Raw genomic sequence first — 24,422 nt, forward strand, 5'->3', positions numbered from 1 at the left:
TTCTGAAACAGTGTGGGGTAAAGAGCAATCACTCCCTGTGTCAGAGATCTTCAAGACCACCCTCAGGCTTGATGATCTGCTAGAAGGACTCAAAGGGCCCAGAAGCTGTTAATAGTCATGGTTCGGTTTATCACAGCAAAAGGTTACAGATTAGAATCAGCAAAGGAAAAAGGTGTGTGGGGTGAAGTCCAAGGGAAACCAGGTGCTAGATTCCTCCCCAGGGGTCCCTTCTCAGGAGAATTGCATGAGGACACACTTATATATTCTCCCAGTAATGATGTGGGACAATACATGTGAAGTATTTACCAACCAGGGATGCTCATCTGAGCCTTGGGGGTCCATATTTTTTCTTGGGAGTTAGTCACATAGGCATGCGGAGTTCATGTGACTGTCCTCAGCTACTCAGACACTATGTCCCCAGAGCAAAAACAGATATTCACTGTAAATTACATTGTTCGGATAAACTTACTCAATCCTGCTGGTACGGGGTGGCCCAAGGTCTCAAGAAGGCAAAATATTCCAAGGGCTCAGAGGTTATCTCTTAGGAGCCATCCAAGGGCCAGTCCTGGAGGCAGTCTTCTTTGGTATGTGCAGGATTGGAGCAACCCAGGCCGGCTGAGGTAACTTTCCTGCACACCTCCCTCTAAGAGAACAGAAGTTTGCATGGAGATATTTCCTATGATCTCTTGTTTATAATGTATTGTTTCCAATAACCAAATGCTGGTTTAATAATGGTATAGGGAGGAAAAAATATTTTTCCCTACCCTTCTAAGTTCTTGGCTGGGGCCATTGAAACAAAGGAAAAGTAACAAGAGTTAAAAGCATATTAATTTAATATAGTAAGTTTTACATGACCTGAAGAAATGGTTACACCTAAGTGTTTTATGCTAGATTTGATGAAGGGTGGAAAGTCCTGGAAACATGGGTAAGATAGAAAAGAGTGTGAGCTGAGTATAGTAAACTAGGGGAAACATCAAGGCCTGTCTGTTCAGATTCTTGGCAGTGTCCTTGTGTGTTTGGCAATAAGGATGTTCCTTTCCTTCAGGTAGAGGGAGGGCAGCTCCCATATGAGAGTCTTATGACCTACTTCAGAGAAAGGTCAGAAAATCCTGCCTGTACCTGCCGTTTCTTAAATTAATTCAACTTGAAATATTCCACATGCCAGGGTGCCATATTTTGAGGTCAGTGTGTCCTGAATCCTATCATCACTATACTTGATCAAATGAGCATTGCCTGTCGTCATCACTCAGACCAAAAACAAAACAAAACAAAACAACCCCAAACAAACAACCCAAACCCAAACCCAATCCAAAGCCAAAAAACAATCTTTTCTGAGCACCTGCTGGGAATCAATCTCCTCGCTCTGGGCTAGGCAGGCTCTGAGGACATAGGAATGATTGATTCCTGCCAGGATATGTTCTCAAAGAGCTCTGAATTAATGAGTAGAGAACCATTCAGAAGGTAATGACAGAACAAGGATGATGAGAGCAGTGACAGGGGAGAGCGAGGGGATGCTCAGAACAGGAGAGCCCTGTAACCCAGGTGGTTAGGGAATGGCTTCTCCCAGGGGATGATGTATGTGCTCTGGTACTTCTTCACTATAAGTACATGTTAGTCTCTCTGTTACTATCCCTCTTTCATTAAAAAAAATTCATCCCTCTATTATCCTTATTTTATAGATCAGGTAATTGAGGATAAGAGAAGATAAGTATCTTATTGAAGATAAGTGTCTTATTCAAGGTCAAAGCACTAGTCCCCAGTGCAGCTAGTTTTCAACCCAGGATTCTTAAACCCCTGTGTACTTCTCCTTATCTATTTGCTTTCAGTATTTTCTTCTGTCTTAGTTCAAATTCATCATAAATACTTTTCTTTGCTCTGCTTGTCCCATAAATTCCTTTTATTGTAAATGTATCATTGATTTTTTTAAATTGAAGTGTAGTCAGTTTACAATGTTGTGTCAATTTCTGGTGCAGAGCATAAAGCATATATATATACATATATTCGTTTTCATGCTCTTTTTCATTATAGGTTACTACAAGATACTGAATATAGTTCCCTGTGCTATAGAGTAGAAACTTTTTGTGTATCTATTTTATTTATATATTTTTAAAAATTTGGAGGGCGAGGTAATTAGTTTTACCTATTTATTTATCACTTTTGGTGGAGGTACCAGAGATAGAACCCACGACCTCGTGCATGCTAGGCACACACTCTACCACTGAGCTATACCCTCTCCCTTTGTATATCTATTTTATATATAGTAATTAGTATCTGCAAATCTTGAACTTCCAATTTATCCCTTCCCACCCCCTTTCCCCCCAGTGACCATAAGTTTGTTTTCTTTGTGTATTTGTTTCTGTTTTGTAGATAAGTTCATTTGTGCCTCTTTTTTTTTTGATTCCACATATAAGTGATATCATATGGCATTTTTCTTTTGGGCTTACTTCACTTAAAATGACAATCTCCAAGTCCATCCATGTTGCTGCAAATGGCATTATTTTATTCTTTTTTATGGCTAGGGAGTATTCCATTACCATAGATTCTTTTTCTTTAATTCCTCTGGAGTTTATTGATTTATTTATTTCTACAACCTTAGTGCCAAACTGCCAAAATATTTTTCAAAGTGGTGCATCCTCACCAGCAGTGTACGAGGGCTCCAGTTGCTCCACATCTTCATTAACTCTTCAGATGGTCAGTCTTTTTCATTTTAGCCATTCTAAAAGGGGTGTGTGTAGTGGCATCTCCCGGGGCTTGGAATTTGCATTTCAACATGTTGAGCATGTATTTTCATGTGCTCATTTTTCATCAATATGCATTGTTGTCTGTTCACATATCTTGTACATGTTTTATTGGGTTATCTTCTTTTTTGAGGATTTACTGTTTATTTTTATTTTTTCTTCATATTCTGAAATTTTCCAGTAATACCCCTTTGTCTTTTATTCATTTGTGTTGGATACACTTGGCTTTCATTTTTTAGGAGCATTCTTGCATTATTTCTTTGATAATTTTCTTTGCCTTTTTTCCTCTGTTCTCAGTATCTGGAAATTTTCTCAATCTAACTTTAGACCACCTTATTAAGACTTAAAAAATTGTTTCACTCCTTTTGTCTGTTTATTCAACTTTCTGGAAGATTTGCTCAACTTGTTTTTTTAAGTCTTCCATTAAATGTTTTATATTAGCTACCTGATTTCCAAGAGATTTTTTTGAAATCTATTTTTTTCTCTTCAAAAAAGTTTTTAAAAACATAAAAAGCAAAAAAAAAACCCCTACTTTTATACTTTTCCTTAATTAATGGATGCTTAAAATATAAACATACAATTTACCTTATCCATTTAAGTTCTCTTTGTTGAGTTCTAATACCAATATTATGGCAAATTCCTACAAAATATTGGAAACTCATTGTTTCCCTCCCTAGTGGAAGACTTTACAGAGCACTGGAATTGTATGTTGCCCATGGGCTTACAAACCCTGGCCTCCCCAGCTTTGACAATAACCTTTTGTAAAGGACAAAAGATGGCCCAAGGGAGCAGAAATTCTTAGGATGTATCAACTTTGAGTGTTTTCAGAGCTGAAAGCCAAGGAAAACTGGTTGATGTCTGGTTTTCACTACAAGTCATCTGATAACTGGTCTTTGATTTAGAAATTTAGGTGAAGAAGCACTCAAAGGGAAGACAGAAAATACAGAGAATGAGGGAAGGTAGGGAATTCTTTTTTCTTATGGAGGAAGATAAATCTCTGACATCTGGTCTGTTTAGACTCAAGTCTACCCATTCAAGGTGTTTGGAAATCTCTTTTTATTGCTCAGGCTTTGATCACAGACCATTGTCAGGCACTGTGTGGCCAGGTCAGAAGCCATGCTGAAGATTGGTGTCAGCACCCTCAGCTTGGGACCTTTGGAGAAGAAATAGTTATCTAGGCCCGAGTACAGCTTATAGTTGCACAAATTGGTCTATGTCACAGGAACAAAGGCCTCAGGATGACCAGAGACCACCAGATGTGTCTGCTGGGCATCATGAGGCTGAGAATCCGATGATGAATTTCCAAAAGAGGCACCAGCCTCTCTAGGCTGCTCAGCTCGGGTCAGTCAGGGCCATGGGCAAGTGGAATTCCACAACTTGCAGCATTTGCGGCAGTTGTGGGTAAGCAGCCTCCTCCTCCTTCACTGAAACATCCTGCTTTGGGGTACTGATAACAACCATTGCTAAGTTTAAAACACTATTTATTTATTTTTAAATTGTGATTAAATACGCACAACATAAGTTTTACCTTTGTAACCATTTACAAGGGTACAGTTCTGTGGCATTAAGTACATTTACATTATTGTGAACGATCACATCTCCAAAACTCTTCATTTTGCAAAACTGAAACCCTGTACCCGTTACACACTAACTCCCTATTTCCCTCTCTGTCTCTCTTTCACTCCTGATATTGGTATTTGTCTTCTCTTTGATTTGTTTGTGGTTTTGGTTAGCCCGGCTAGAGTTTTTTTTTTTAAAATTATCAATTTTATTGATCTTTCCAAGCAATTAGCTGTTAGTTTCATTGAGTTTTTTCTATTGTTATGTTTTCGATTTTCTTAATTTCTTGTCTGTATTATTTCCTTCCTTCAACTTGCTTTAGGCTTATTTGTCTTTTTCTAATTTCATGAGTTGGAAGCTTGGATCATTGATGGGGTTCAGGACTTGCTACTCCAAAATATGGCACCTTGGCTTATTGAATACTTTAAGCTGAAGGAGTCTGAGAAGACAGCAAAAGCAAGGAGGTCACTCTGACCTTCCCCCTGCCCCTTTCCCTGAAACAGATCATATGCCCTCATGTGAGAAAGGAAAGGAGCATCCTTATTTCTGAAGATAAAGGAATCCTAATAAGAATCTGAACAAACAGGCCTTGCTAACTTTCACCCCGGTTTACTACACTTACCACATGCTCTCTGATCCTATCATATTTCTCCACGACTGTCCACTTGTAATCAAACCTAGCATAAAACTACTTGGGTCTGTTTCCTCAGGTCTTTATTTCCTTATGATGGCTCCCGTGTCACGTGAGATTTATATTAAATAAATTTGCATACTTTTCTCTTGTTAATCTGTCTTTGTCATTCTAATTTTCAGATCCAGCCAAGGACCCTAAGTGGGTCAAGGGAAACTTTCCTCTTCTATAACCTTCTTTTGTAAGATGAGTATTTACTGTCATAATTTTACCTCTAAGCACTGCTTTAGCTGCAAACCACAAATACTGTTATGTTGCATTTTCAGTGTCATTTAATAAAAATATTTTCTAATTTGCTTTGTGACATACTCTTTGAGGCACTCATAGGTTATTTGTAAGTGTCTTTAATTTTCAAACATTTGGAAATTTTCCAGATATTTTTCTGGCATTGATTTCTAGTCTGGTTCCCTTATAGTCCAGGAACATACTGTGAATTATTTCAGTTGTTTTAAATTTGTTAAGATTTTGTTATGACCCAGAATATGGTCCTATGGACACTGATTTTCCTGCCTCCTCCTTTCACTTATAAGGATCTTTGTGATTACACAGAAGCCATCCAGATAATCCAGCATAATCTCCCCAGCTCAAGATTCTTAACTTATCACACTTGCCAAGTCCTTTTTGCCATGACACATTCACAGGTTCTGGGGATTAGAATGTGGACATCTTTGGGGGAGGGGGTCATTATTCTGTGTATCACAGCTCCTTTTCTGCTCCCAAACCTTTGTGGTAACTGTCACTGTCCTCAAATGGGTCCATAGAGGTGGACAGATGGGGCCTACCTCTGAGAGCAGCAAAGGTCCCCATCCCACAAAGGAGAAAAATACTGCAACAGTCAATGGCCACCAGGAATAATAATAGTGACAGTGTTGATCGTAACAGTTACTGTTTGCCCTAGGCTTGCCGTGTGCCAGTGCTTTGCATGAATTATACATGCCACTGTCCTCATTTTACAAGTGACAGTCTGAGCCCCAGCAAGGTTATATGATTTGCCCAGTGTCATGCAGATGGGAAGTAGTGGAGATCTGAGGGTTAGAACTCCAGGTTTGTTTGCAGCCTGTGCCCCTAGCCCCTGCCTCAAGTTATGACCATGACCCCTAGAGGGATCAGGGGAGACCTCCTTAGAATGGATCATTACTTTTTAATAGCAGTACTGGGGATTGAACCCAGGACCTCGTGCATGCTTTATCCAGTCATCTATTGATGGACATTTAGGCTGTTTCCATGTTTTGGCTATTGTAAATAGTGCTGCTATGAACATTGGAGTGCAGGTGAAATCCTGAAGTAGATTTCCTTCTGGATACAAGCCCAGGAGTGGGATTCCTGGGTCATATGGTAAGTCTATTCCTAGTCTTTTGAGGAATCTCCACACTGCTTTCCATAGTGGCTGCACCAAACTGCATTCCCACCAGCAGTGTAGGAGGGTTCCCCTTTCTCCACAGCCTCTCCAGCATTTGTCATTTTTGGATTTTTGAATGACGGCCATTCTGACTGGTGTGAGGTGATACCTCATTGTAGTTTTGATTTGCATTTCTCTGATGAGGACCTCGTGCATGCTAAGCACATGCTCTACCACTGAGCTATACCCTCGCCCCTAGAATAGACCATTCAGGGAGCTAGAACTGTAGGATGGATTTTAGGGTCTGCTAGTGGCCAAATCACTACCATTTATGAACCTACAGAGAGGCCGTTTGGCTTCACTTGTCTCTGTGTCTCTGACTGTCTGATTCTCTCTCTGTTTCTCCTCTTCCCTCCCCCCTCTGTCTCTGTCTGTGTGCCTGTCTCTGTCTGTGTGTCTGTCTCTCTCATACACATAGAACATGGTATCTTACATTTGTGGTTTAATATTCATAATTCAGGGGTTATGTATCTATGTAACTCAGGGGATTATGACCCTCAACACACCTTACACAAAGCTCTGCAGCTCTGTCCTCCATTAAAGTGGCCTAGTTGTTGAGCATGAGCAGGAGGCAGCCAGGGAGAGTGAAAGTCTCCTGTGGGCATCCGGGGGGAGATGGGCAGCAGAGTATGAAGAGCGCAGGTGTCTGGACCAGAACTTCCAGACACCTCAGCATGTCTGTTCCCTGATCTCCCCTCACCGGCCACCAGGCCGCCCCTTTCACCTCAGGGGCCTCTTTAGCCCCCCTCTCCCAGCCCTAGTCACAGGGCCTCAGTTACACCCCCATCCCAGTTCGCTTCCTCTCACCCAGCACCCAGCGCTGCCTCAGAGCATCCCCTCAGGGCCCTCGCTGCTCCCTGCAAGGACAGAACATTCTGCAGGACACCTGTCTCCTGCCCACACACAGGGGTCGCGCATAAGGTCCCTGTTGGGGCATATCTGGAAATCTCTCCAGGGTCCAGATGAAACTCCAGACCCAGACCAGGAGTCCAGGGCAGTTCCCCCAGGGCTGGGGGGAAGGGAGAGGGTTTCTGAGGGGTGGAGCTGCAGTGAGTGTCCTGCAGGAGCTGGGATGACAGGGTGCATGGCTGAGTCTGTGAGGACAGGTAGGAGACCCTGAGAGGTCTGGAGCTGCGTGAATGCCAGGACCACCCCAGCTGCTGTCCTCACGGGTTTTGGCACCTGGCTGTGCTCTGCCCGGCCTGAGCTAGATGCTTGAGCCAGTTGCCTGCCTTCTCTGGGCCCAAGTGTCCTCACCAGTGACAGGGGTGACAGGATTTTCCTCTAAGGGGCCTAAGTGAGGATTAAGTGAGATGGCACCTAAGCAGGGCTTGGGATCATCCATAAAAAAGAAGGAAATCTTACCATTTGCTACTAACATGGATGGACCTTGAGGGCATTGTGCTGAGTGAAATAAGCCAGACAGAGAAAGACAAAGACTGGATAATCTCATTTATGCGTGGAATCCGAAAAAACAAACTCATAGAAACAGAGAGCAGATTGCTGGTTGCCAGAGGTGGGGGGTTGAGGAGGGTGGCTAGGGAATGGGTGAAGGTGGTCAAAAGGTAAAAACTTTCAGTTATAAGGTAAGTAAGTCCTGGGGATCTAATGTACAGCATGGTTACTATCTCTAGTTAACAATACTGTATTGTATATTTGAAAGTTGCAAGGAGACTAGATCTTAAAAGTTCTCATCACAAGGGAAAAATTGTAACTATGTCAGGTGATGGGTGTTAACTAAACTTATTGTGGTGGTCATTTAGCGATATATGCATATGTTAAATCATTATGTTGTTGTACACCTTAAACTTATACAATGGTACATGTCAATTATGTCTTAGTAAATTTGGGGAGAAAAAAGAAGTGCTTAGGACACTGCAAATGAGATAGATCTGTGATTACCTAAAAGAAAGTTATTCTTTAAAATTTAAAGTTTTGGAATTTTTTTTACCATATCTCATTAAATCCCAGATGCCATAGACTGTGTCACACCATTATTTTAAGTAAGCCTCAAGAAAGAAAGGGTGCTAATTAACCTATGACCCATTGCCTTATCTCAGTGACTGAAAGATGCATTCCTGCTTTCTGATATGTTGAAATGTGAAAAAAAAGCATTTTAGAATCGATAAGATACGGTATTTTTCACTGTCTATTTTTACAGTTACCTCCTGTGGCAATACATTGTTTCCAACTTTGTGCAGTGATAGAATCTTTCCAAAATATTTCACTTAAAACGAGTGATTCGATCTTACAGAAAATTTGAGATGACTGTACTAGTCGGAATGGGGTCATGGCCCTTCGGCCTCTCCCAGCTGCCCAGAAAGGTCTTCTTAGGGTCAGGTACACAGAAGCTCACTCCCCATGGTGCCACACTGAGGGCACTCCGGATGTCCGCTCCTGGATGGAAGGGGGACGGGTTACTCCACCAAATCAGCATCTGCTCAGGGAGGCCCATGCAATGTCAAGTATGTCCTTGCTGCTGGAAACCTGGCAGTCCCACAGGCATCACACAAACCCTCAGGAGTCACACAGTCTGGTGAGGGAGGCACACACACACACACACAAGCACAAAAAGAAAACAAAAAGGCAACGCAGTATGTGCTTATGAGGCTGGAACTCTGGATCCAGATGGCTTTGGATTAAATCCTGGCTCCGTGATTTCCCAGCTGTGTGACCTCTGGCAGGTTACTAAACCTCTCTGTTTCTCAGGTGCCACATTTGTAAAATGGAGAAAACAAAACTACTTACCTCATTAGGTTGTTGTGAAAAATATTCCATGAGTTAATATTTGTAAAGAATTTTGAACAGTTCCTGACATATAAGAAATATTTAATAAGGGCTTGCTAATGAAATCATTTTAAAGCATTGAATTAGGAGTGCAGCCCATGGAAGTTCAAGAAGGGATACTGGGGAAGAAAAGGCAACAGTCTCCTCATATATGAAGTGGAGGTGATGACAGCACTACCCTCCGAAGTTTATTGTGCCTATTTTGTTACATCTTTCTTAAAGTGCTCCCTTTAGGAGAGTTCTAGCCTTAGTCCTAGGGCTAAGTCTCCATCCCTTACCATCCCTGTCCCCTCCTCCATTCCGGATGGTACTCCTGTTACTGAGGCTCCAAGATTTCCCTGTGGCTCCTAAGGATCCCTTCCCAAACCGACATGGAACCCCCTTTCCCTGCCATGCAAGTGCCCAACTGGTGCCAGGGCCTCATTCTGGGCCTTGTGTAGGTCACCCCAGGAGGCCTGAATCCCCAGAGACTGTTAGGATCTGGAGATTCTTGTCCTCCCATTGTTGGTCTGGGTGAGCTTTCATCGAATCTTCATCCAAGTCATAAAGGTCACTCAGCTCACAGCATTTGCGAATGAATGAATGAAGCTGAAAGGAATGGCTTAGCCTCTCCCAGGCTCCTGAGCCAGTCGGCCCCAAGCCCCTGGGATAGCCCTGCGAGCGGTATGGAGCCAAATCTGCGGTGAACAAAGCCCAGTCTCCGCTCCTCCAGCAGGGATCGGGCACTAGGCTTTTGGGGTCGGACACTTTTCTCTGCACACACACGTTCCACATGCTTTTTCTCTGTTAACAGCGTGTCCTGTAGAAGGCACTTCCCCTTGCCCCTGCAGGTACACAGAGGTCCCACTCATTTTGTATCATATCTAGCGGGTGCTGTGTGGTGTAACATGAACCCTAGTCATTAATTTTACTCTGCAAGTCGTTGGCTATAAATGGTCATTGAGAGCACCACTCCCCAGCCTATCGGTATTTCGCTTGTACCATCCTTGTGCGCACAGTAATATGCACATGTGTGTGTTTCTTTAGCACACAATCTTATAAGTGTAATTGCTGAATCTAAGGAGTCAGCCCTTCAACAACTTAAGGAGTGCCTACTCTGTGCCGGACACTGCTCTAGGTGTTGGGAAGACTCAAGGAACTAGAAAGCTACATGTTCCCGCTTTGGTGGAGCTGACATTCCAGTGGAAGATACTTTCAGTTTTTATTTTCGTCAATTTTTTTTTTCAATTGAATGAAAGCTTCTTTATATTTCCAGTTTTTTTATTTTGATAGATGCTGCCACATTGCTGTCCGATGATCGACATCCTCAGCCCACTCCTGGGGCAGGAGCTTTAAGGCAGGGGGTTGTAGTCCTTAGCCTTTGCTCTCTGCAAGGCCTTCAGGGTCAAGGCCTGGAGCAGTCCATTTGGGAACATGGGTGTGGAGTGGGAGGAGATAGAGATGGAAGGGTCCACAGAATGGGAGGAGGCTGAGAAGGAACGGTTCACAGGGTATTGGCATTGAAACCTCCTTGATCACACCAGTAGGGGGCCTCCGGATGCAGAGATGAAAAGTCGATGATAGAACCGTCCCCTAGGTTATACCACTGCGGGAGGCGCAGATGGAACAGTCAGCTCTGGAGGGTACCACTAGGTAGGTGGCGTTTACTTTGGAAGAAACCACTGTGGGGTTGGAGGGGACACTACGGGCCGCTACCACCTTCCATGTAGGGGGTTTTCTGCACAAGCTCGTGATGGAGGCAGGAACGGCAGTCCGCAGCCCCCACCCATCCTCTCGGTTCCCATCCGAGTCCCGGGCAGGCACCCACTGTTGGAATGAGGCCGCCAACTTGCCCAGGCTTCACTCGCAGCTTCTCAGTCTCTTCTTTTCTAGGTTCTTTACCTTTGAATCGGCGGCTTGAGCGTGCAGGAGCAAGCGATTGGATCCGCGGAGAGGTGAGCGGGCCTCAAGGCTCATTTTGGGACCTGATTGGTCAATGCGAGTTTTTACCAATCCTGAGGATTTTCTGTGCTCACAGGGCATTAGCCCGCCTTCCCCGCAACCCCACCCCGGTCGCGCCCCGAACTCCAGTTGGCCGCTGATTTGACGCAGGCGCAATGGTTGCTTAGCCAGAGTTCCCGGCTATGACAGAAGGGCTTTCGGGGTGGGGAAAGGGTTCGAATCCCGTCTTTGTGACTTAGTCTGTTCACTTGTCAAAGGTGCTGAAGATGGTACTCTAGTAACAGAATTTACAGCTCTGCCTCTTAGTGCAGCAGTGATGGGGTCTGTCCTCGTGTGAGCAACTGCAGTCTCATGGTCCCTATTCACCCCTCAACTCAATCCCAAGCCCAGCAGGCGCCTCTGCCTCCTTGCATTCATTAATTCATGCATCCATTCATTTATTCATTCATTCTCTCCATTGCTAAAATTGCGTCGTCGGATTTGTGATTTAGGGAAATTTCACAAAAGTTACTTTATTAAGCAGAAATCCTGCCCTGGTGGAGGGCCTATGATCCCAGGACCACAGAGCAAGGCTCCTTAGGCGAACCCAAGTTTCCAGCAGTTGGTGCTTTTGCAATGAAATATTTCCCCAGGTGGGTTTTCTTTTTGCTGTTAGTTGCAGAAATACACTAAGGACCTGGAACCAGGTTTATCAGGAAACCGTACTGCAATCTAGTTTTAAAACACAACAGAAATCTTTATCTAAAGGCAACAACACACTCTTGTGTTTGCAGTGTATATTTCCAACATTTCCTCTTGTGATTTATAGGAAAGTGGGGAAAGCTACATAGTCAAAAAGTAAAAGTAAATGGGAAAGGATGGGAGGAAAAAGCAAACTCTAAAAGTGAATACAGGCACACACAATTGAACCAAACTCTCGATCAGATTGATAGTTCACAGAGAAAAGTATTCTTCAGATAACTTTCTCTGGTTGTGCTAATATTGGTCATCATACAGAGAAAAGCCTCCATCCACACAGCCTTCAGTAGTCAACTCAGTTTTGTTTTCTTTTTTGTCAAGATTTCTGAATGATTCCTGTTTATTTTAATCAGGATGCTGTCATTTATCCTGACTAATTTCTCCAAGACAAAGGCAGACTGGGTAAATGGTCTGTTTAAATCAGTTACTTGTCTGGAATTGCCTCAATACAAGAGTCAGAATTTTGTAAGCAGGTGGCTGGAGCAGTCTCACTTTCCTCCCAGGTCCCTTCACCATTTCTCCAGCTCCTGGAGTAGCCCAGGTTGCTGTAGCTGCTGAGAGCCTAACCCAGCGTGGTGCTTGTCATTAACCCTTTCTTAGAATCCCATTCTGATCTCTCTCTGTTTTTCCATGTTAAAGTGGCTGCTGAGAAGCCATAATTTGTGGCTGCCTCTACTTATGATGGTCTGCCCTCCTGGTGCCCTCATGGCTCTAAAATCCCCGCATTATACTCTTCTGGAAAAAGCATAGGAACAGGACTGTTTACGTTGCTATTGGCAGCTGTTAATAGCCTGGTGGATCCTGATTAATGAGTCACTTACCTAGCACATGTCTAAGGGGATGTGACCCACAGGGATGATGAAGAATGGGTCACTTCTGGTGGTCAGGGGAGTTTGATGGGGGAAAATGTCCCGGAGGTTTGCGAGGGACCCAGGTCACAGTGAGAGTTCACATGATTAATGGAGGAGAAGGAGGAGGGAGAAGGGAAGACCCTGAAGGAACATAACCCATTTTACAATGTTATTGAGTGTTATTGAGAGTTACATTCTTTAGTGTAGCCCCCTCTCCACACATGCCTCCATCTGCTTCCAAGGAAAGGAAAATAACAGTTTTGCTTGAGATAAAAGCAAAGACATCAATTGACCTCACATAGCTCTTAATAAAGAACTGATTCTTAGAGGGGGCGGGTATAACTCAGTGGTAGAGCTCATGCTTAGCATGTACGAGGGCCTGGGTTCAATCCCTAGTACCTCCATTAAAAAATAAATAAACCTAATAAATAACCCACACACACAAAAAGAGTAAAAAAAAGTAGATTAAAAAAGAACACACCTATACTACCTGCAAAATCTCTGTTAAAGTATAATTTTCAAACAGTTAAAAATAACACTAATACTCTAAAATATGGAATGAACACATGTCACATGGTGCATTCTCTGGAGACAGCTGGGGGCAAGACATTTATTAAGGACCAACACCTGTGAAAGAACAGGACAGAAGTGAAAATGATCAGAGGAAGAAGTAGAAATGTGACTGAGAGCCTAACAAAGCCTCAGCCAGCCAATCCAGGAGGGAACCCTTGAGTAAGTGTCTCAGTCTGTTTGTGCTGCTACAATAAGTTATCATAGACTGGGCAGCTTCAGCAACAATATTCATTTTACACAGTTCTGGAGGCTGGAAGTCTGAGATCAAGGTGCTAGCGTGGTTGGGTCCCAGTCATTGTCCTCTTCGGGGTTGCAGGCTGCCATCTTCTCATTGTATCCTCACCTGGCAGAAAGAGAACCAGCTACGTCTATGGCCTCTTTTACAAGAGCACTGATTCCACTTGAGGGCCCCACCTTCTTGACCTATTTACCTCCCACAGGCCCACTTCCAAATACCATCATGTTGGCATAGGGTTTCAATATATGAATTCTGGGGAGACACAAACATTCAATCCATTGCAGTTAAGTACTGCCCATCAGAGTGTCTTATGTTGGGTGGAGCTGGCCAGGCCTTTATCCCCCCTTCCTCCCTCAGTCACTGCTTGTGTGCTGTGCTGGGAAGGCTGTATCTTCAGGCCAGGTGGCTCTGTGAAGCTGAGGCAGGTGCTGAAGGAGGTTGAAGAGGGTCTGGGTGGCTCTTGTTTGTGTCTGCACAGCCCACCCGTTGTGCCAAATGGATCCCCTTCTCCACATATGATGAGGGTGCTGCTCCCCCCAAATTCTGGTGGGCCCCTGTTCCTGAGGGGTAACTTAGAAGAGGGAGATTAGTGGGATGAACAGTAGCTCCTGCCACTGTAACTGGTTTTGGACAACTACACGGGGGAAGGGAGATATATAGAATTTTTTTTTAAATTGAAGTAGAGTTGATTTCCAATGTTGTGTTAGTTTCTGGTGTTCTGGCATTTTCATTTTTCTATTTTATTTATAGTAGTATCTGTGAATCCCAGACTCTTAATTTACCCCTCCCTCTCTCCTTCCTGCTTTGGTAACCACAAGTTTGTTTTCTATGTCTGTGAGTCTGTTTCTGTTTTGTGAGTAAGTTGATTTGTATTATTTTTTTAGATTCTACATATAAGTGATATCATATGATATTTGTCTTTGTCTGGCTTACTTCACTTTGTATGATAGGTCCACCCATGTTGCTGCAAATGGCATTATTTCATTATTTTTAATGGCTGAATAGTATTCCATTGTATAAACATAACACAACTTCTTTATCCAGTCATTTGTTGATGGACATTTAGGTTGCTTCCATGTCTTGGCTATTGTATATAGTGCTGCTATGAACATTGGGGTGCATGTATCTTTTCCAGTTAGAGTTCCCTCCAGATATATACTGAGGAGTGGGATTGCCGGATCAAAGGGTAAGTCTATTTTTAGTTTTTTGTGGAATCTCCATACTGTTTTCCATAATGTCTGCACCAAACTATATTCCCACCAGCAGTGTAGGAGGGTTCCCTTTTCTCCACACCCTCTCCAGCATTTATTGTTTGTGGACTTTTTAATGATGGCCATTCTCAGTGGTGTGAGTGACAGATTTCTTAAGGACTGTTGGACACAGGGTCTGAATTAACATTGATAACTGGAAACTTTAAGTGTCATAATGGCCTCACTGTTAGAGTGAGGATGTATAAGGACCTGGTAATAAATGGAGTCCTGCCCAAGTCTAGCTTAAAGTGTGACTTGGTCTAGTCTACAGTGGGGGCATTGAATCCACAGTTCCACCTGTGGTCATTTTGCCAGTCTTTGAATGTATAATTGAGGTTGAGATAATGGACAGTTGGTGCAACTTCTGTATTGGTTCCTTGGCCTGTGGGGTAAGAGCTATGATAGTGGGGAAGACTAAGTGGAAACCTCTGGAACTGCCTGTGTGCATTTCCTGGGGCTGCTCTAGCAAAGAACCACAAACTGGGTGGCTGAAGTAACAGAAAGTTATCTCACAGTTCTGAAAGCCAGAAGTCCAAAGTCAGGTGTTTGCAGGGTAGGTTCCTTCCGAGGCTGTGAGAGAGAATCTGTTTGTGCCCCTTCCTAGCTTTTGCTGGTTTGCTGGCCATCTTTGGCCTTCCTTGGCTTGTAGAAACATCACCCCAATCTTCGCTTTCATCTTCACATGGCCTTCTCCCTTTGTGTGTGTCTCCAAACTTCCCTTTTTCATAAGGACATCAGTTATATTGGCTTAGGGGCCCACCCTACTCCAGTATGACTTCATCTTAACTAAGTCCATCTGCAACAACCCTATTTCCACATAAGGTGACATTCTGAGGTTTTGGGAGTTAGGACTTCAACATATGAATCTCAGGTGGCCACAATTCAACCCATAACACTACCTTTCACTCAGCAAAGGCAGTAAATCAGCATCAATTTTATATCCTGGGAGTATAGCCAAGATTAGTGCCACCTTTAAGGATCTAAAGGATGCAGTAATGGTGGTCTGCATTGTCTCTCCATCTCATTGGCCACTCTGGCTCCTGCAGAAACTGGCTGGATTCTGAGGGTTGACAGTGGACTGCCACAAGCTCAACCAAATAACAACAATCCCAGTGGCAACCAGGTGTGGTATCACTGGAGAAGACTAACATGGCCTCAGGTACATGATTTGTGGTCTTTGATTTGTCAAATGCATCCTCTTCTATCCATATCAGAAAATTAAAAAAAATACAGTTTACAGTCACACAGAATGGACATTAATATTAATTTACAGTTTTGCCCCAAAGCTCTTTTAACTCTCCTGTCTTCTGTCATCATTAGTATAATCAGGACTGTCTGGACACCTCACAGAACATCACATTGATTCATTACATCAGTTACCAGGTAAGAGGTTGGCCAGCCCACTGAGGGATTTGGTAATGTGCTCCAGACAGTGGGAGATGAACACTGAAAATTCAGGACTCTGACACGTCTAAAAATGTTAGGATTTCAGTGGTCTAGATTTCAGTGCCAGAACATCCCTTCCAAAATAAAAGATGAATCATTGCATCTTGCATCTCCCATCACAGAGGAAGGATAGTGCCTGGTGGGCCTCTTCAGATTTTACAGGCAGCATATTGGACACTGTGGGTTATTGCTTTGGCCCACGTGTCGGGTGACATAGAAGGTTGCTGCATTTGATTGGAACCCAGAGCAGGAACGTGCCTGTATCAGGTTCAAGGTGCAGTTCACACAGCTCTAGTGCTTGGGCCATGACCTGGCAGACATTAGGGTGTTGGAAATATCAGTGGTGGGAAAAAGATGGTGGAGAATGTATGGCAAGCCCCAGTGGGAGAGTCCCAACTCAGACTCCTGGGGCTCTGGGGCAAGTCTATGACATCTTCAGTGGAGACTTACACGTTAAAAAGAAAAAAGATACGTCCTGGCAAATCCCAACCCATGCTACAAGACAGATGAACCTTGAGGACATTAAGCTAAGTGAAATAAGCCAGTCACAAAAAAGCAAATACCACATAATTCTGCTTATATGAAATAGAACAGGACCTACAATGTTGCAAAGACTGACATCCAAATGTTGCTGTGGCTAACAAATCCCACTGAAATGTACACTCCCCCAGCCCATACTCACAACAGGATGTATACATTTCCAGGTGAAGACCGTGTCAGCAGTTTTTCTTGAGGATTGGTTTTGTTAGATGTGTGATGGGGGTAAGGTGGGAAGAATAAGGTTTCTAACATCTGAGAGGTGTCCCTACGGGAAACCAATACAGCAGGCAAGAGAGGCTCTGATTCATGAAAACAGATGTTTCCAGCTTCCCAGTGTGGGAGAGTTGGCCCCATATAGAGGCTTTTCTCCATGAACTTCAACTTGCCTGTCACAAAATTTTTCCATAGACATTTGCCCTCATCTAGATCCGGGCTATAAGTACTTGCCCAATATCACCAGATCCCCTAGCTTTATAATACACCTTTTGTATAAATATGAGGTTGATCATTGAGTAACAGGAGTTTGAACTGTCTGAGTCCACATATATGTGATTTTTTTCCCAACAAGTACCTACTACAATACTATACAACCTGCAGTTGGTTGAATTTGCAGATGGGACCGCAGATATGGAGAGGGGACTGTAAAGTTCTAGGCAGATTTTCCACTGTGCGTAGAGGGAGTCAGGGCTCCTAACTCCTGTGTTATTCAAGGTTCAAGTGTATACTGATACATAAACTTGCTGACTCGTTTATTCATTTCATGTAAGGTCTCTTTTTAAAGCATAGATTTTAAATTTTATAGACTAGAAAATATGGATGTTTCTTTGCTTTCTAAAATATGGTACTTAATTTAGAATGTTAACCTATCCCCTGCCCATTTTCTAGAATCATAACCATCTTGAAAAACTGTTTGTTACATAAATATTTTCAAGAGCTCTGGCTCTAATCCTGAAGTGGTTTCTAACCATTGTGAGATGGGAGGAGCTGATCACTGCTATAAACATAGGGATTCATGAATCCGAGTGGCCACTTTAGCCCTGAGAGGCCAGTTACAAAAGATGCTAAAAAACTCGAGTCCCACAGGTGTATAGGGGGTGCGGGTGAGTAGCAAATGCCATAAAAGAGTGACAACAGCAAACCCTGGTAAGAATATTAGGAACAATCGTCTTTATTTTAAAGCACTTATACCCTAGATCAGAGTCTCTCAGCCTCGGCTCTACTGACATTTTGGGCCAGATAATTCTTTGTTGTTGGGGCATCCTGTGCATTGTAGGATGTTTAGCAGCATCCCTGGCCTCTATCTGGTACCAGTGGCACCTCTCTGGTTGTGACAATCAGAAACGTCCTTAGATTTTGCCAAATGTCCCATGGGAGCAAAATGCTCCCCATTGAGAACCACTGCCCTAGAGTAAAAGGTTCTAAAGGTTTTTATTGAAGAGACAGCTTTACTGAGATACAAATCACATACCATACAATTCACCTTCTTAAAGTGGTTTTTGAAATGTATTTACAAGGTCAAGCAACCATCACCACAATCTAATTTTAGGACAGTTTTGTCCCTGCTAACAGAAACTTCATGCCTATTAAAAGTCACTCCCTATCCCCACCCCCAATCTCAGGCAACCACTAATCTATTTCCTGTTTCTATGGATTTGCCTTTTCTGGACATTTCATATGAATAGAATCATATAATATGTGACTTTTGTGACTGACTTCTGTTACGTAGCATAATGTTTTCAAGCTTCGCTCATTTTTAGCATGTATCAGTAGTTTGTTCCTTTTTTAAGGCTGAATAATATTCCATCACATGGATAAACCACATTTTGTTTATCTCTTCATCAGTTGAGGGACTGTAGGCTTGCATCTACCTTTTGGCTGTTATTAATAGTGCTGCTGTGAATTTTCACGTACAAGGTTTTGTGTGGACATATATTTTCATTTCTATTGAATGAAAGGAACGAAATTGCTGGGTCATATAAAACACTTTTTAAACAGCAAATTCTTCTTCTCAAGATACATTTTATGGAAAACTCCCTAAATACAAGATAAATCAAAGTGGAGTACTTGAAGTGAGGTTAGTTGGAGCTCCAGAACCCTGCCTCTACTGCCACTTGACAGCCTTGGTGGCTTTGAGATGTCTCCACAGAGCATGGATGGTGGGAGAGGAGGTGGAAGGACAGGGTTTCCAGGAACACCTGGAATCTGTGCCTCAGAAACTTCCAAGACCTTTCAACACAATAAAAAAATGAATGGTTATCAACTAAGCTCAGATCTTGAATCAAGAAAGAAGAAAAAGCACAGCACAGTTTGGCAAGTGCTATCTGCTTATTTGTGTCTAGGGCACCGCCAGGTTTAGTTCCCCAAGATGAACCCTTATCCTTCATCTCCTCCAGTCCCCATGTTTTGGCTTGCAGGGCCTTTACAGTTTGCTTTTTCCTGTCCAGGCCCAGTTCTACTATCTGGATCTCTACTTTAATCTCCTCACTCCATGGTAATCACAGGTCCCTTAATTGGTTCCTCTGCAGCCTCCATCTGGTTTCTCCTCTGGCCTATTTGTCTGCCTCAACCAGGCTAACCTTTGAAACAGCATTGCTTTGATTTGGTCTCCACCTTTCTGTTAACCACATGTATTCAATTCAATTCAATTCATCAGATATTTATGATGCCCAGAATTTTCTGGATATGCATTACAGTCCCTGTCTTTCATTAGGACAGATAAGACAGTTACAAAATACCCATCTGAGAAGGTGGTATATGGTAACAGCCATTTGAATGGTACAAGCACAAAAATGGCTAGTGATCTTTTCTGGCAGGTGAGATTGGGGATGACTTTGTGAATGGAATGGCACTGAAGAATTGGTAGAAATTCTTTATATAGAGATGGTCATGGTAGGGCATCAGGTGGAGAGGCTGGCATGAACAAGGACATGGAAATAGGAAAGCACAGATTATATTCTGGGATACATAAGTCAAAAAATTGAAGTAGATGAGTAATGAAAGATCTAGTACAGTTATGTAGACTAAAGAGAGTGGAAGGCTTTGAAAGCCAGGCCTTGAAAGGGGTTTGAATTTTATGTAGTGGACATTGGAGAATAAGTGACCTGGGGTTATTATAAATCTCTGTTATTATAGCCCCTACCAGCCCATTGTCAGGAGATGCTGTGATGCAGTGAAAGGATTTTGACAAGAGGTTTGAGGGAACCCATTTTCCATAAATCAGAGGATCAAAATGACCTTCCCAGCATCCCTACCTCTGACTGTAAGCATGGACCAAGAAGCCCTGATGCTATTGAAGAGTTAGAGCTAAGGGCTGTGGGAAGATGGCAAGGATCATCTGTGGGATTTCCATGGAGAAATAAATGAGTCAGATTTGGAAACACTGGAAAATAAGAAAACATTTGTGTGTAATCTACCCAGCTTCCCTCTTGCACATCTTTTTTTTTTTTCCTTTTAGTGGCTGCCTTCCCACCTTTAATCTAGAAAGCTGTAAAATTCTCCAGGGATGAAGCATATCCGCTTTGCCTCATCTTTGTACCCCTAGTGCATAGCACAGTGCCTGGCTCTTAGCCTCTTAGTAAGACTCTGCTGTGTGAATAAGTTCTTCCAAACTCCATCAAAACCTGCTCTTAGGAAAGAAATATGTAAACAAATTCATACTAAAGTATAAGGTATATAACCATTTAAATTATGACCCATATACTAATAAGAATTTTTCTCATAAGGAATGTTTGCTAAAAACAAAATCCAGTCCTAATGGTGGCATACATAGAACTGAGGGAGGTTTCAGGATGGTACCAGTGACCTTTCCAGCTGGGTTCCCAGTCACTATTATCCTTTTCTCCTAAAAGGACCCCTGAGTTCCCACCTAGAGGTTAAATCTTGCCTCCTTCTCTACCACAAACTCTGTGTATTCTCAGTGAAAATTTCTGGAGCCACCCTTTAACGTTCTGGGCTCAGTGTTGGGCTCTGCTTGCTTCTAAAGTGGTTCTGGGTCTTCATTATCCATTTCACAGAACTAGACTTCTGTCTCATTTCTTCAGCCTGGGTATCTGCCATGATGATATGTCTCCTCTCCTGGATGCTCTCAGATTACAACTCTGTGTTTGTCTCTTTCCAGGATATCCTAATACCTTCCCCCAATCTGATTACCCATGGGGTCGAGTTTTGGCTTCCATAGCTAGTCCAACACCCATAGTTTTACTCCTTGTTGTAAGATGCCCCTGAGGATGACTGTCAATCTGCTTAGACTTCCAAGAATCACCATCCATGTGTAGCCAGCCCCTTGATACCCTGCTGCCATACTCTGAGAACTAGCTGGAATCCTTGGCACTTCAAATTGGAGCTTCCTCTGCCCCCTCATCCAATTCACCTAACCACTGACTTGGACTGCTCTCTGCCATTTGTTCCCACAGCTCCTGGGTACTTTATTTGTCCTGCCTCCACATCTGAAATTGAGCCAGCTCCCTTGTGAGGAAGGCTTTGTGAGTCTACTTCTAGGCTCTGGTTTGTCTAAATTAAACTTATGCTGCCATATTCTGAAAGATGGCAAACAAGGGCTCATTTATCTGGAGCTTCTGATGTCAGACTCTGGAGATGCCAGCCTCTCCTGCCAGGTTATAAAGAAATCCACATGGCTAACATCTTCCTGGGGGAGTCACCTAGGTGTCTGAGGTTGCCTTGTTGTCACAAGATGATAGCCTTCCATATGGATTATTTTCCTCCAGTTAGACACTTTTTACTCGATTCAGCTTTGGGTTGTATTTGTCTGAAATTCTCTTCCTTGGCATGTAGGAAAGTTGACCTAACTTCTGGCTATGATCTTCCACCTGCCTCCTCATGTTACACGCTTATTGCATTCAACTTAGGCAGAAATGAATTTCATTGGCAAGAGGGGCCATATATCTGCCCAGGATGGGTAGATTCCTTTATGGTGTAATTTCAGGCATTCACGGAAAGTTTCTACACCCAAACATCACATTGATGTTAACTGTCCCATCATTATTTCCATCCAAGCTCTCCAATGGATGTGGCTCAATTTCTGCCCCATGTTTTCAAAGACTCAGAGTGACTTGGCTAGAAGGACACAGCAACAAGGCAAAAGCTATAGTTAGTACTCATGAGGACTGCTGGCTTTTTGCATCTCTCTGCCATACATCAGAGTTTTTAGAGGAATTTATTGACTCACACAACTGGGAAATGTGTGTTCTATGCTTCAAAGCAAAGCTGGATCTAGGGACTCAAATAGCATTATCAGGGCTGCCCCATGGTAACTTCCTTAGTAGGTTAAAAAAAAAAGGTCCCAGGAAGGACTCTGATTGGCTGATTTGTGTAACGTGCCCTCCCTTTATCCAAGTACTATGCTTAAGAGGGAGGTTGATGCTGATTGGCCAGCTTAGGTCACAGGAGTCCCAGTCCCATGGTCAGGAGGGGCAGATGGTTGCAGCTCCATCCAAACTGCAAGGATAATGGATTCTTTGCAGGATAAAGGGGTTCTCTTACCAGCGCAGGGCAAAGAGAGTCTGAGGTAGAACAATCATTGTCAGATGTCTGTTTTAGGGATGGGGTGAATAAAGGGACTTTATTGCATATTTGTGTAGACCCCCAACACCTTTGAGTTATACATTGCTCACTTCAGTTATTTTCTTTAAGAATTGAAAGGTAAGAGTGGAGGTGGGAGTGTGGGTAAGGAATCATGTTGGGTCATATCTCTGTGAAAGTTTGTTTGAAATAGTTCTCTTGTGCTCCTTTTTTTTAATCATCCCCCCCATTTTTAAAAATTGAAGTATAGTTGATCTACAATGTTGTGTTAGCTTCTGGTGTACAGCATAGTGATTCAGTTATACATATACATATATACATATTCTTTTTTATTACTATAAGCCGTTGAATATAGTTCCCTGTGCATTACAGTAGGGCCTTGTTTATCTCCTCTTGCATTCCTCTTGACCCAGGTCATAGAACATTTTGGAGAGCAAGTCTCCAAAAAGGACAGAGAGGAATATCAAGAACTAGGGAGATACTCCTGGCTGCTCTACAGCATGGCCCTGAGCCAGGGGCTAGCCTGAGGATTCCCATGCCTGCATGCCAGTGGATGCTAGGTTCTGGCACTCATCTTCGAGTAGCTGGGCATGTATGGGGGCCTTTCTTTCCCTGGTTGCCTGCTCCTACTCTCCAGAGTGCCTTTCCACTCCAGGGGCTATTCACAGCTCTTTCCTCAGAAGTCTTCTCCCTTCTCAGGTAAGATGGCTTTGTCCCCTTGGCCCTGCAGAGTAGGCTTTAAGGACGGTGGCACTTAATACATCTGGAGAGAATTCACAATTGCACCTTGATAAATGATGCCATTTTACTGAAAAGCACAGTCTGCAAGCCAATCTAAGGGCAGAAATTAAACTCTAAGCCAACACAGACACGTTACCAGTCAACAGTGTCATTGAAAAGGACTGTATCATTAAAACATTTGTGTGTTGTAGCTTAAATTCAACCATGGTAGGATATTTGAGCTATTTCGGGGGGGGGGATAGGTTTTGCATAACAAGAAACTGAGTGTTCTCATCTCTTCCTACCAGAAGCCCTATTTCCACTAGTTTCTAATACCAACCTGGCATTAGCTTCAGCAAACTAATCATGAGCCTCAGTGGCTTTGTTCACTTCAGGGTTTTACTCTGATGGTATCCTTGCTAGTCCTTGAAAATCATGTCTGTCATAATTCCCTGTCTTGTGTCCTTTCCTTAAAGCCAATGACTTTGCAGTTAGTGTTGAAGGAAGGGGCCATGACACCTCTGCATCCATCAAGCTGTCAGCAGGTATGTCTCCCTGGGCTCCTTTAATACCTTCTGTCTCAGAGCTTCTTGCTTTATTTCCAGGTGTTTCTCTGCCTTTTCATGCCCAGGGTCCCTTCCTGGCCAGGTTCTGTAAAACACAGAGCAATTTGAGTGTAAGAAATACTGCTCATCATAAAGTTCTTCCTGGTCACAATGCACACATTTCCCTTTCCTTAGCCCCTCATCCTTGGTCTCCTCGGACAAACTCTTGTGCCCTTCCTCCAACTCTGTGTGGCCTGGTTTTAGATACCAGTAGCTGAGACACTTGAGTGTATCAGCTGTTAGACATTTTCCCTGCTTCTGCCATGGAGTTGTAACAGTTGTCTCTGTCTCCAAATTAATGGCCTGCTGTTGTCAGAACCAGAATCCTTCTGAACAGTGGGGTTTCTCCTGCCTTGATGTTGGGCCATTCAGATGTACATCTCAAAAAAAAGGGAGTGATGTTCGCCATGTGTTTCTATTTGTTCTGCAGGGGAACAACTTCTAAGTGACTCCTAAAGCCTTATGTCTCAGGAACAAAAGTCTAGACTGACAGGAGGAGCCTGTTGATGTGGAAGGATTTGGAGATCCTCCTGTCCCCAATTCAGATGCCTTTCTGTCAAAAACTGAGACTCTCAATCCTTTAAAAATCCCAAGCTGCTCTAATCACCCAAGCTTGCCATTATGATATTTTTATTTTATTTTGTTTTGTTATTTTTTATTGAAGGATAGAATAGAGAGTCCAGAAGTAAACCCACAGACCTACAATCAATTAGTCTTTGACAAAGGAGTCAAGAATATGCGATGGAGAAAAGACAGTCTCTTCAGCATGTGGTGTTGGGAAAACTGGACAGCAGCATGTAAATCAGT

At 43.1% G+C, this 24,422-nt stretch overlaps 1 long non-coding RNA gene across 1 annotated transcript in view; it reads left to right on the plus strand.

Annotated features, from left to right (window-relative positions):
- The first annotated feature begins 11,019 nt into the window (after positions 1–11,019).
- Positions 11,020–24,422, plus strand: part of LOC116278658 (uncharacterized) — a 57,483-nt gene continuing 44,080 nt past the window's right edge. Inside the window, exon 1 of the long non-coding RNA XR_012067567.1 lies at positions 11,020–11,109. This is a non-coding gene — a long non-coding RNA (uncharacterized lncRNA). The remainder of the gene's footprint in view (positions 11,110–24,422) is intronic.

This window comes from Vicugna pacos, chromosome X, assembly GCF_048564905.1.
Source record: "Vicugna pacos chromosome X, VicPac4, whole genome shotgun sequence".
Lineage (NCBI taxonomy): Eukaryota > Metazoa > Chordata > Mammalia > Artiodactyla > Camelidae > Vicugna > Vicugna pacos.